This window comes from Phoca vitulina, unplaced genomic scaffold (genome assembly GCF_004348235.1).
Source record: "Phoca vitulina isolate PV1807 unplaced genomic scaffold, GSC_HSeal_1.0 scaffold304, whole genome shotgun sequence".
NCBI classification, from domain to species: domain Eukaryota; kingdom Metazoa; phylum Chordata; class Mammalia; order Carnivora; family Phocidae; genus Phoca; species Phoca vitulina.
The window spans coordinates 25,488-37,181 of record NW_022589991.1 but is presented as its reverse complement, the minus strand read 5'-3'; positions in this window follow the sequence as shown (position 1 = coordinate 37,181).

Sequence of the window (11,694 nt, the reverse complement as noted above, 5' to 3'; positions counted from 1 at the left end):
TTAAATGTAAGAAACTTTCTTCCAAAAGTCAATTCATAGGAAATACCGGCAAATTCTTATAGAAGAGAAACTCTATAAATGAGATCATCTCATTGTACACCAGATAACTAATACTGAATAGAAACCTATAAATGCACAGCATGTGCAGGGTCACCCACAGAAAGCTGCTTTTTACACATACCCCCTCCCCCGCCCCCAGTAAATGCACACAGGAAAATTATGAATTTAGTGAACCCTGTGAAAGTTTTCAGCATCAAGTCATACCTTTTTTAAAGTTTGTACAGGTAAGGAACCATATCAGTGAAGTGAATGTTGGAAAGTTATTTTTTTACTGTGATAAAATTTGCAAAGAGGAAGTTTCATAAAGCAAGTGAATATAGAACACACTGCTTTGAAATTCATATTAAACAGTAGGATTTTCTTAACAGGATTTTAATGAGAAAATGGAAAGCCAGTGAATGGCAGAATTATCAAAATTACACATACTTTAGGTATCAGAAGCTCATACCTTGGAGAAACTATAAATTAGGGAAATTCTTGATCTAGGAAAGACAAACTTCCATTAAAAAATTAATAATATGTGAATGAAGAGCTATGACTATGTCAGATGGAGTAACAGAATGCTCGGTAGAAAGGTTCCCCTCACTGTTATTTTGATTAATTTGGAAAATAATTTCCTTTACAAAGTATTGTGAGGGAAATTGTGTCCCAGATGTTCCAAATTGTTAGGAAAGGGTTGGAGAAAACCACTCAACTATAAATGATAGGCATGTCCAAAATAGAATATAAAGATTTTTCTTTTTACTGTGTAAGTAAATGCAATCAGGATAACCAGAAATACATCGTAAGACGTACAGGGATATTTAGATGTTATCTTCCTTTGTACTATATGAGTTTTGTGTAGTTTGGCATTTTACTTGTGAATGTCACATATGAGAGGTAAGTTAGATAGATACATGCCATTGCCCAGGGACTTGTACTTAGCAACATCGTTTTTAACAAATACAACTTGTTACTAGAATAATATGATTTATTAAAAATACATTTCAATACTACAGACCTTTTCTACTATTTCATACCCTTTGTAAGTGGGCCTGGCAACTACCTCTTTGGTTATATACATGGGTATAGTGCACAATCGATGTGCTTGTGAAGCTGGAATGTGTTCTGTCCTCACCAGTTGGAACATCTTGATTTTCATTAAGATAATCTCTCAGTGGTCATGATGGGATCATCATTCGTGGTGCCCTGCCAAGGAGTCAGCATGATCATCAAAGTAGGCTGAGATATTTATTCCAGATATCAGATTTCTAATGGACTCCTGAAGTACCAAAAAGCAAACTGAGCTTTTGTTTTCTGGTAACATTTTCCTGCAGTTATTAATTAGTTCCTTCTATATAGACTACCCAGGATAGATTTAGTTACTGTCACTCTACAATTCTAGTGCTCTTGTCTTTTTATTTGAGTTACCTGGTACGTGTTTAAGGGGTACGTGTAAGTGATGCTGCCGATGTGTGTACAGGCACATGTCATTTTATTGTGCTTTGCAGGTAATGCTTCCCCCCGCCCCCCCCCCAAAGTGAAGGCTTGTGGCAACCCTGCATTGAGTTAATGTGTTGGCTCCATTTTTCCAACAGCATTTGTTACTTCATGTCTCTGTGTCACATTTTAGTAATTCTGGCAATATTTCTCACCTTTCATTACTTCTTATGTTGATCTGTGATCACAGATTATGATTTGCTGAAAGCTCAGCATGTTTTAGCAATATTCTTAATTAAGGTGTGTACATTGCTTTTTTTTAGACATAATGCTTTTGCACACTTAATAGACTACAGTGTAGTGTAAACATAACTGTTTTATAGCTTTTGTATGCATTGAGAAGCCAAAAGAAATTCATTTGACTCGGTTTATTGCTACATTTGCTTCATCGTGGTGCTGTGGAATGGACCTGCAGTATCTCCAAGGTAATGCCTGTATGTATAGCTGTAGAGTCAGGATGGTAAAAAGTCATTGTGCTACTTGCCTTCTCACCAAGTCTGTTTTCTTCACCAGTTTCCTTACATGAAAGAGCATTTACCTGAAAAGAGTTGGGACCATGGCCTTTAGGGTTGTGTTGGAGGAATATGACTATTCCAAACTGCAGATATTTCTGAAACACCCTCCACTTTCTACTCTTTACTTCGGGGGGGGAATCCCATCTTTTACCCAAAGAAACTGTTTTTTCTTTGAAGGAGGTATTTAATGATTTTTGAATGCCTGGTCCTTATTGTGTTCAGCTCATTATATAAGATCCAATCTAAAGATATGTGGGGTGAAGAAGGATGGTTCACAGAAGGGAAAAGAAAGCTTGCATAAAGAAGGAATGCCAGATATTTGTAAAGTATGTCCCCCAGATCTGGAAAATATGAATATGTGTTTTGTCATACATGTTCTGAGGAAGATTCACACATAATAAAGAATGAACACCTAAGAGAAAGTCTAGATTTGCGTACTATTACCCTGTATCAATTAGATTTTAAAGGTTTCTGTATTGTGTGAGGCAAATCCACATGCAACATTACCCAGTAGAAGCCAGAAATGTTGACATAATGTTGAAGATAGAAATCAAACACTGTGGGAAAGGCTAATGTTAACATTAAGGTCTTAACCTTAAATGAAAAAGAAAATTTAGGGCTCTTGGCTGGCTCAGTCAGTGGAGTGTGCAACTCTTGATCTCAGGTTTGTGAGTTCAAGCCCCATGTTGGGTGTAGAGATTGCTTAAGAATAAAATCTTAAAAAAAAAAAAAGAAAGGAAAAAGAAAGTTTACCAGATAAATGAAATTTAACAGAATGAATAGATCTACAACTAGTAAACAAAAAGGAAAAGTAAAAATTTGAATCTCTGGCTTGAAAATCTACCTAGTCCTTCTAACCCTGCCCCAGCCCCAGAACAGAAAGAAGTTCCAGAGACTTTTAGTAATAGTTGATAATTCTCAGGAAAATTCAAGGAATGATAATCCAGCATTTTACAGTTTTTCCCCAAAATCGACATGTGGGGGATAAATGACTTGCAGTTCATATTTATGAACATAGTTGAAAATAAACTAAATGTTAATATAGCATTAATAAATGCTAATAATGTGGAGGGTTTTTTTGTTTAAGTCATGACAATATTAAGTGTAGCAGACCACTAGTCGTGAGTCCAGTATCCCTTCATTACCAGTGGAATCACTGTACTTTTCATAATGCCAGTGGCCCAGCCTTAAAAGCCACATTTCTGCACTATCTTTGTAGCAAAGTATGATCTTGCTGCTAAATTCTGAGTAATGAGATAGAGGTTGCTGACACTGTCTAATGGGAAGGTTGTCAAGAAAACAGGTGAAGAAAGCCCCTCAGTGTCCTGTAATCATTCCTCACTTTAATACACAGCACACATAGTGCTTGGAGATTGAGCAACCACTACAGAGCCTGGATGCATCTGGAAGACAGAAGCCGTCTGCTGCAGGGCTATCTGGTATACCAGCCCCACACCACTACCATCTGAGTATCTTCTACATAAGGGGAAATGAACTGTCTTGTTTAAGCCACCTTTTCTTTTTTGGGTGGGAAGAGAGTTGGTTCTGTTATATGCAGTGGAATGTGACCCTATAAAAATACATTATGATGTTGGGAGATTTAATAATAGAAAATCTTTTCATAAAATTAACCACACTACCAGATAAAAGAATGGCCGTATGATTATCTCAATGTGTGTAGATAAAACATTTGATGGAATTTAATACCCATAGATTATTTTTAAATATTATTATATTAGGAATGGAAAATAAGTCCTTTACCTTTGCAAAGAGTATGTTCCAAAAACTGACAAATGTCACACTTATTGGTAGATATATATTCCTTTATATTAAGAAAAGTATACAGATGCTCATCACTTTTATTGAACAGTGTATGACAATTCTAGCCAATGTGTGAAAACAAAGTAAGGAATTGAGGGTGAGGGCAGGAAAAAAGTTCCATTGTTTGGAGATGAGGTTGTCTCTTTAGGAAAGCTAAAATAAGTTTCAGGCAAATATTCAGAATTGCAATTAGAGTAGGACTTGTACTGGATATATATTTTCAACATTCGTTGTGTTTTGCTTCTGGTTAAACTGGATAACCTACATAGAGCATCTTAGAAAACTGAGAACCCAAGCCCAAGTGAACATAGCAGTGAAAAGTAGGGAACACTTTATATAAGAAAAGAGAGTTGCTGCTCTTACCCTTGGTGAAATGCAGGAAGAGGAGAGGGCTGGCATGGCATATGGGGGTGAAACAAGTAGGTGGTTGCCTATGGACTGGGGTGACACATTAGAATCCCAAAGCCCCCACCGTGAAGGAGTGTGCAGCCAACTCTTCGCCATGGGTCTTCATGGAACCCTTGGTAGAGAAAGCTTTAAAAAATCCCATCGAGATGCCAGGTCCTCTAAGTGCAAGGCGGATACTACCTGAAGGCAGGAAGGTGGACAGGGCAACAGTTGAGGGAAATCCTTTAGAAGCAATCTGGACTTTTAGGCTGAGGGAGGGGTAGAGAACTGAGAACACACTATCCCTTCCTGCCCTGCTCCCCCCCGCCCCCCCCGCCCCCCCCATATAAGAGAACCATCCCCAGGCACTCAGATCTTTCTATTACAAAAGATGGGAGAAGGGTCAGGAGAACTGAGAGACTCCAAGGCATTATAAGCCCTCCCAGAGGGCTATCCTCAGAGGAGCCAGAGACTAGAAGTAGCACTGAAACATCTCTGGGAGCTTGGAAATCATAAGAATTGGAAAGCAAAGAGACCTCACCAACCCAGGAAGCCGTCAAGCTCTAAGTGAGGCAAGGAGGTAGTTCACACAGTTGTGGAAGCTGGCAGCTTCGAAAACTAAACATATGACTATAACTCTGCTTTTCCTCTCCTAGCTGTATACTCAAAAGAAGTGAGTGCTTGTGTTCACTCTAAAATGTCACAAGAATATTCATGGCATTTTTACTGATAATGTATGAACTGCCAACAGTTAAAAGTTCCAACAGTTGAATGGATAAACAACTTGTGATACACCAAAACCATAGAATTCTACACCACAATAAAATACCCACCTTACAGACCATTAGGAATGTGCTGTCTGCTCAGTAACTAGTACTGGCACTCAGTCCCTGATCCCCGCTCCACCTGACCTACCCCCAGAGGCACAGGGGAAGGGGCCTCGTTTGAGCGGAGCACCCCTGCCTAGCCACCTCAGAGCCTGAGGCACAAGGGAAACTGAGTAATACTCATCTCGTCTTTTCAAACAATTTTGTTATTTGTTCATTGTGGATTCTTTGGCGTTAAGTTATATTTTTTAAAATACTGCATTAAAATATTGTTTATCTTGATTATGGAGTTTGTTTATGCTTCACTTGCCTCACCCTAGTCCTGGCCTTATTTGGAAGATAAAGTACTCTGTAACACAGCCTGAACCTTAATAGATCTAGACTGTAGGGAGTGTGGGCTCCCCACTTGCTGGGTCATTGCCCTAACATGGGGAAGCTGGACACTAGAGAAAACAAGCATGGAGGCATGCCATGGTGGTGGTGGGGGCCCTCTAGCAGGGCTGTTAGTCTGAACAGCTTCTGTCACAGCAAAAACGAGAGCCATTTCTAATGTCCTTTGGGAGGACATCAAAAACTAATTTGTACACTATTTTTAACACATTTAAAATCTGGTAAGGTAGATTCTTTCGTATTACATTTACTTTTTAGAAAAACCTGGTGGGGGCGCCTCACCAGCTCAGTTGGAGGAACATGTGACTCTTGATCTTGGGGTCATGGTTTTGAGCCCCACATTGGGTATAGAGATTACTAAAAAGAAAGAAACTTTGGAGGCAAAAACTTCTGATGATTCTTATATTTTTCCCCTATTAGTTGAATACATTTTTTAAATCCCTGATCCACAGAAGGCTGGGAGACAATCTAGATCAGCCTCCTAAGAATCTCTGTTTCACCCTGAACCTCTCTTCCTTCCAGGGAATTACCTTCATCACCATGGGTTCCTCTGTGGGAATTCATGTCCATTCTCACTGCCCCATGAACCGTTCTTGATGGCCCCAGGGTAAGAACCTCTTGGGAGATTTGTCAGATTTGTTGCATGTCTGTTTGCATATAAGGGCATTTTGTAGCTGTTGGAGACCAGTCCTTTGGACCCCTTTTGAGTATTGACTATCTCAATCCCATGAAGGGTTCTATTTTTATACCCATATTACCAAAGATGAAAGAAGGTACAGAGAGAATCAATAATTTGGCCAAGGTCATATAGTTGTCAAGTAACTGAACTGTCCACCCCAGGTAGTCTTGGTCCTGGAGAGAACAAAATCTGGAAATAGGTAAGTGTGCTTTAGAATGTATTATGTGCTGATGATTGCATCCACATTCGAAAGCATGGAAGAACAGGAGAGAAGCCCTTATTTACAGTGAGCACGGGTCAATTACATTTTGTTGGAAGATCAAGCCTCTATTCAAAGTGAAGCTTATGAAGAGTTTGTCCTGATTTAGAAAACATAGAAATAGTTACGTGCTGAAGTTAAGAATGTAGGCTTCCTGGTTTGACAGGTAAAAAGCCAGAGGACCTCTGGAAAGTGTTTTAAAATTCACTGGACCTATTTCTTTATCAGTAACAAGGAAACATAATCTTAGCTCAGGTGTGGGGTAGGAGCCTCAAATAATAACATCTTACTTGGGACATAGTGAGTGTTCAGTAAATGGCAACCGAAAAAAAATCAACTGATATATTAGTGAATTAGGATCATATAATTTGTTGAATTACATTTGAATTTAATAACATAGATATTTTAACATTTTAGGTTCCACTGAGTTTTTCAATTCACTGGAGAGCAATCAGGAATATTTTGATTGAGCATCTAGTGTGTCCTAGACAAAGAGCCTATGACGGCATTAACAGAAAGATTTCACTGTAAACGGGAGGGTGTGCTGCAGCAAATCTTTCGTTTCCCCTGAGCCTCACTATACAGGTGACTCTTGAACACGCAGGAGTTAGGGACGCCAACCCTGTGCAGTTCAAAATCCATGTATAACTTTTGACTCCCCAAAATCTTAACTACTAACAGGCTACTGTTGACCAGAAGCCTCAGTGATAACATAGTTAATTAACATAATTTATATGTGACATGTATTTTATATTGTACTCTTACAATAAGTTAAGGTACAGAAAAGGAAATGTTATTAAAATCATAAGGATTTAAGGTACTGTGTTTATTTTTTAAAAATCCAGGTATAGGGGCGCCTGGGTGGCTCAGTCGTTAAGCGTCTGCCTTCAGCTCAGGTCATGATCCCAGGATCCTGGGATCGAGCCCCACATCAGGCTCCTTGCTCAGTGGTAAGCCTGCTTCTCCCTCTCCCACTCCCCCTGTTTGTGTTCCCTCTCTTGCTGTGTCTCTCGCTGTGTCTCTCTCTGTCAAATAAATAAATCTTTAAAAAAAAAATAAAAATAAAAATCCAGGTATGGGGGATCCGTGTAGTTCTTTTCTTTTATTTTTTTTTAATAATTTTATTTATTCGTTTGACAATGAGAGAACACAGAAGCAGGGGAAGCTGCAGGCAGAGGGAGACGGGGAAGCAGGCTGCTTGCTCAGCTCCCTGCTCATGACCTGAGCGAAGGCAGACGCTTAACGGACGGAGCCACCCAGGAGCCACGGACCCCATTAGTTCTAACCCATGTTGGTCAAGGGTCATCTGTACTTGGTCATTCAAGACTGCTTCCTACAACCCTGTTGTTTTCTCTTTCCACTCCTTGAAAACAACCCTAAAGACAGAATCCTCTTTTTATAAAAAGTAGAAAACATGGGTAGGCAAAAAGAAGAAAATTAAAATGCCCAATGAAAGTTATGAAGTAAAATAATTCTATCACCTAGGTTCAACCAGGGTTTAACAATGTGGCATATATCACTTTACGTTTGTACTTTTCGAATAGGCTCAAATCACTCAAACTGTCTTGTTACACACCATTTTTATTGTACAATGTATCACGATCACAGTCAAGTCAGCATTCTTCCAAAGCATAATTACTAATAACCTTCCAGGAGCCCGTCCTCTTTGTGAAGTGTGATTTATTTAGCAAATCTTTCACCAGATGCTTGGATTGTTTCCAGATTTGCACTTAGGCTGAAATGTTGATCTTTCTGCTGATGTCTTTTACATAAGCTTATATATATAAGCTTTGGCGTCAGAGAATCTTTCCAGTAAGACCTTGACCACCTGTAAAAACCAACTCGAAGTCGTCCTGGTCCCTCATTTCTGGAGTTTACTTGTGTGAGAGAACCCACAGCTTAAAGACCACCTGGGCAGAGGCTAGACCTTGTCCAATCCAGGACGTGAGCAGTTTAGTGATTTCCATCCATCTTTTGACGCAGGTCTGTGAGAATCTGGGACCTGCCTCGGGGCCATCCTAGGTCGGAAGATCTCTGAGTTGAACACGCGCTCAGGATCGCGTGGAGGTCGGCCCGAGCTGTCCCAGGTGGCCGCTGCCGGGGTGGGGGTGGGGGGCATGCACCTGCACCGCAGACCCTGCGCCCTCTGCGGGGGCCTCTGTTCCGACGTCTCCTGGGAGGGGGCGGTTCTGGATTTGAAAGGCGCCCTCCTCCCACGGGGGCCAGGGTGGGGGTGCGGATCTCAGCGCTGGAGGGGGACGTCCGCCCAGGAACTGCAACCTCAGCTGGGCTTTGGCTCCGCTGTGCACCCAGGCTGGTGGCATGGGGTCAGTCAAAGGTCACAGCTTTCTCCTGCCTCCGCGGGCTCAAGGATCGTGGTGCTTTCTCCTCCACTGCCAACCAGACTCTCTCCACAGCCACGACCCCCCAGGCCCTGGCCCCACTCCCTTCCTGGGTCTGAGGACGCGCAGAGCCAGGCTCGACTGCGCCTACAAACCCCCAGAAACTCCCGGTTACTCCAGAGCCCCCACGGACCCCCCAGAACTTCTCGGCCGCCCCAGAACCCGCGCGAACCCAGACGGACCTCCTCCGCGCAGGGGTACGCCGGGGCGCAGGCCCAGAGGCCCAGGTTGTCGGGCGGAGCCCTCGCCCGATTGGCCGCAGCCTCGATACTTTGTAGCGACCGCGCCTTCCGCGCCCAGCGCCTCCTCCCCGGAGGTGTGGGCAGAGCACGTGCAGCGAGCGCGGAAGTGGGGCGCAGTGAGCTGGCGGGGCGGGGCGGGTGCCGCTGGGCAGGAATCTCGGCTTTGCCGGGGAGCAGCGCGCCCCGAAAGGTACAGGAGTGGGGGGCGGGTCAAGCCAGGCAGGGGGTGCCCGGGTCAGGGAGCCCAGCAGAGCCACGCTCCCCCAGGTCCCCTCCATCCCTGCCCGGTGGTCGGGGCCCCTCCACCCTGCCCGGGGCCGGGGCCCCTCCGTGTCCTGGGTACCCCACCAAGAGGTCACTTCGTTCTTGAACTCCGAGGTTCCGTCTACAGGAGCTTGGCCCTTAGACTCCTGCCTAGCCTCTCTTCCTAGAGCCAGCGCTGGGGCGGGGGGGGGGGGGGGGTCTGCGCTGGAAGAACCCGGGGTCTCGCGAGGAGCCCTCCCCCTCCCGCCCCCACCGAAGCCTTGGAGCCTCGGCTCCCTGGAGGGACGCGGGATCAGCGGCCTCCTGCCCAATGCGATGGGGAGAAACGCTGGGCCCTAAGTTAGGATCTAGCGAACGGCACTAAAGCTCAGAAGCAGCGGCGTAGACGGGAGCGCTTCCCCCTGGTGGACGGCCCCATGAGCTGAGAAGGACCTGAGAGGCAGTGCAGGGTGGAAAGACCTAGAAATTGAGGCCAGACCCTCCGCCAGGGAGTGCGCACAGGCCTGCCTTCTGCAGTTCCGGGCACGCAGATTCTTACCACCTTTGTGGAAAGCAGCTTGGTAGCATCTACTAAAAACACAATGCCATATAGCACTACCCTTGAACCTCGCTTACGTGAGTCTGTTCTATAGAAGTAAGAGTAATTGTGAACCAAAGGTAGTAGGGTTATCATGCTACCGAATATTCGGGGGTGGACAGGTGTTGAAACAAGTCTGGCCCCTACTGTCATGGGTACTCTGTCGTGGGTACTCTGCAGGACCATTCATATGGTCTAGGGAACATGCCTGTGGTAGTGCCCAGATTGAGTAATGGCATGAGCAATCTCTCTTTTGGTAAAAACTGCTGTATGTATACATAGTTAGCTTTTTATAAAAAAAAAAAAAAAAAGAAAAAAGAAAAATTCATAAAGGCTTCAAATCCAGCTTGCCATAGCTTACCACTATGTGTGTGTGTGTGTGGGGGGGGCAGTGCAGAGTAGATGGACCAGGCACAGGGAGGCCCAGCAAATGTTCATCCTTTTGTATATTTTTTTTAAAGTGTGGGATTAGGGCAATCTTTAAAATTTTGTGTTTTTCAAATATGTTTGTTTGTTTGTTTTCAAAATCATAATAGTCAAAAGCAGATGGTGTTAGTCCTGTTCTGGCCGGTCCCATGGCTCCTCTTTGTAGGAATGTAAGCAATGTCTGCCAAGCCCCTAGCTCAGGGTACCTCCTACTGCTCTGAGAGGCCTGGGCATCCATGGGGCGGATGCTGGGGAAATCTAATGACCCCAACACAGGGTCCCTGCCCTGACTGAGCCCAGAGAAGGAGTGAAACACAGCACAGTTACCTTGTATGTGTAAGACTGTGGGGGAAACAGAGAGGAGGAGACATGGGAGGACCAGTGTGGGGCCTGTGGATGGGGCACAGACTAAAGGGTCACAGGAATGAGATGAACCATTGCAGTGAGAGCACCTAGTACACAAATGAGGACTAAAAACAGGAAATTGTAGCAGGCATCGATGCCCTCTGCCTTTTCTCGGTGAGCTCCTACCACCATGTTACAAATGCCTGTGGCAAGAGGGGCCTTGCAGAGTTGTGGATGGACGTGCAGTCAGCCTGTGGGCAGTGCTGGCCATTGTCATGATTGTTGTCTCGTTTGCAGAGGGCCTGAACCCGACGCGGGATGCAGAGCTTCCTGAAGCTGCTGAGGGAGAGTGGGGGCACTGGGCCACCCTTGGCAGATCTGGTGACTCTTGCAGGCAGGCTGTGCCGGGACCTCCAGGATGACCCAGCCCAGGTGCGGCCCTTGGTCACCGCCGTGTTGGACAGCCCGCTCCGCCTGCACCTCCTGGACAACGCGGATGTGGCCCTCGTGTGTGCCCGGGTGCTGGCCCAGCAGGAGCAGCATCAGGCTGCCTGCCGGGTCCTGGAGGTAGGACTGGTCTGTGAGGGGCGTGCAGAGAGCTACAGCCCCGTCCCAGACACCACAGAAGTGCCCCCACGTCGGCGAGAACCTGGGGGGACGTTTTATAAACCAAGCTAGAAGGGTCCACTCTCTTTACAGAGTCCTAACTGCCTTAGTAATCTGAGGCCGAACTCTCCATTTATGAGATCCATACTGAGCGGTGTTTCTCGCTTGGAGAGTTGGGATCCCAGTCGGTAAGACGGTCAGACAGACCCAGAACCTCAGGCCCTTAGCTGCAGGTCTGTGACTGAGCAGACCAGAAGTATCTTTGTCACTCACCTGGTGTTACTTGGATGCATTTGGCACTGATGGGACGTGACCTGCACCGATGTGGGGTCTTTACGGTCTTTAGCCATTTAATGTGACCGTGGTACATCCTGCTACCTAAATACTGGTATGTTTGATTACGGCATGCTGCCTG